This window comes from Vanellus vanellus (genome assembly GCF_965231255.1).
Source record: "Vanellus vanellus genome assembly, contig: HAP1_SCAFFOLD_160, whole genome shotgun sequence".
NCBI lineage: Eukaryota > Metazoa > Chordata > Aves > Charadriiformes > Charadriidae > Vanellus > Vanellus vanellus.
This window is the reverse complement of record NW_028128363.1, coordinates 120,893-123,332: the sequence shown is the minus strand read 5'-3', so window position 1 is coordinate 123,332 and position 2,440 is coordinate 120,893.

The window sequence follows — 2,440 nt, the reverse complement described above, 5'->3', positions numbered from 1 at the left end:
GAGAGATCTCCTCCAGTGCTTGACTATCTTGATGGGGAGAAAGATTTTCTTCATGTTTTTCAGCTGATGCCCGTTGGCCTTCCTCCTCCCATCATGCACAACAAGGAAGAGCCTGGCAGCCTTTTAATGCAAGAAGATACGGGGCAAGTCATGAAAGAGGATGAAGAGATTTGTCAAAGTGTTGGTGATGTTCCCCATTTGCAGGAGGGGAAACTGCATCAAGGAGGTTTGATTGTCCCCCTCCCCTGAGCCTGTCCAAGGCAGGTGAGATGAACCTCACTGGGATAGTGGGGGTTGTTCCTGGAGTCAGTCACACAAATGTCAGGGCTGTGAGGTGTCCCCACCTCGTTTGGCCTCATGCACTCCTCGTACATACAGGGGTGTTTGGAGACACGAGTCCTTCCCTTCCACAGGCAGAGGCAGAGCACTGCAGCAGTCGTAGTGTCTCCCTGGCATCCTGTTGCCAGTGCCAGAAGCTGGCCGGCACCTCAGCCCTGTGGTGTGTCCTCCTGCTCTTCACTCATCTGAGATGCCCCAAATCATGAAGAATGAACAGGGGTACCTCAGTTCCAATGCTTCATTATGGGAGTTTCCCAGGGGACCTTACTCTCCAGGTGAAGTGACCTAAAAACACCGTCTGTCCCATAGTCCTTCATGGCACCCCTAAGAACAGCTGATGGCGTTTGTGCTCACTTGGGTTCATCTTACCACCCGCACGCAATGTGCATGCTTCTGTCTCCTCTGTACAACGCAAACATGGTCTTCACACCTCGTCTTTCAATGTCCCTCTGTGGAGGGAAGAAGAACCTCTCTGAGCTGGGCGAGAGGGCAGTGCTGGAAACGGTGCTTGTTAGTGGCTGCCCTGTGACGATTGCCCCAGGGCAGCTTCCCTGGGGTGTCCCATGAACAAAGGCAGAGACATCACCCTGCTCTGCTGCTCCTGTGTGTCTCTCCCAGGAGCCCGGGCTGTGTGAGGACACTGCTGTGTGCCCCTACCCTGCACGCTCACACACTTTAGCTGTACATTGGTGTTTCTCCTTCCCCAGCATTTCTGAGCCCAGCCGTCCCAGCCCCTTCCCAGCTCTCCCCACTCCTCTACCTTCTCCCCAGCCGAGCAGAGCAGCCCGGTCTGGTTGGGCCCTGCAGCAAGGAGGAAACGGAGGTAAGTGGCAGTGTCTCTTCTGCTGTCATGTCCTGGAGATCCCATCCCAGGAAGCGTGCAGCCCCCGTTACCAGCAGCGCTCCCCAGGAAAGCACAGAGTCCTGGCCCCGGCGCTCCTCTGGCAGCTTCTGCTGTCCCAGCCGCAGGGCAGCCTGGCCCTAGCTGGCACTCACAGGCAAGTGTTTCTCTTTCCATGTCTCCCCTGCACACACACCGTTCCCTGCTCTTCTCCCAGGACATCCCACCTGCCCACAGAGACTTTCCCAAGGTCAGCACGTCTGTGCTGGCTCAGCCAGTCATTGCTGTGCCCTGTCCCCATGGTCCCCAAAGCCCCTGAGCTGGTGATGCTGCTCTGCAGAGCATGTGAGCTGTGGTGCCCAGGACCAATGGGGTGATTTTGCTGGGCTGTGCTGGTCAGGCTGGGAGGCAGACCCAGCTGATGGTGGTCACTGCCACTGAGCACCTCCCACACAGGCTCTTATGTGGCCATGGAAGGTGCTCAGAGGTACCCTGCCTTACTCCAGTGCTGTGAGATGTGTTTGGGTGCTGCGCTGGATCCAGTCTGTGAAAGTTCACTGAGGGTAAAATGAATCACTTGCCAGACTCCTTTCCCTGTGCCAGCTGTCTCCCTCGCGGCTGCAGAGCTCTCATTTGCAGGCTTATATACAGACCTTGTGTGTTGTCTGTGGGTGACACCACAATGGACAGGCTCGTGCTCAGTCGGCACCATTCACTGCTGACTCCCTGGCACACGCTGTCCCTGCAGATCCCTTGTGCTCTTCTGGCAGCTCCCAAGTCCCTCCAGAAAAACGCTGCTCTGCCATCAGCCCTATGAACTGCTGCAGAGCCCCAGGCAGGTTTGTTGGAGACCATTCACTGTCTGCATGGGCCCTGGCCACCAACAAGCAACACCTGAACCAGCCCTAAGTCCCTAGAAGGCCATCCTGGGACCACAATCTCATCACACTGAGCCCACAGAGAACAAACAAAGCAACAAGGCTCTTTAGAGTCTATTCCTTGGGCATGTTCCTGAGAGCAACTTTGGAAGAAGACCGAAGCCTTCAAGCACTGTGCTGAGGACATCCCCTGTCATAATGGAGATGCCGTTATAGAGGTCAGCTGTGTCACAGAAGTGCTCATGGCCTGTCCCTGCCTGCAGTCACAGGACTACCACACAGCAGGACTGTGACCCCTGAGGCCTTACACCTACACAAGGGCTCCAAAGGAGGGCGTGGAAGTGGCAAGAGAGCAGCTCTGGCAAGACCGAGGCTGGTGCGC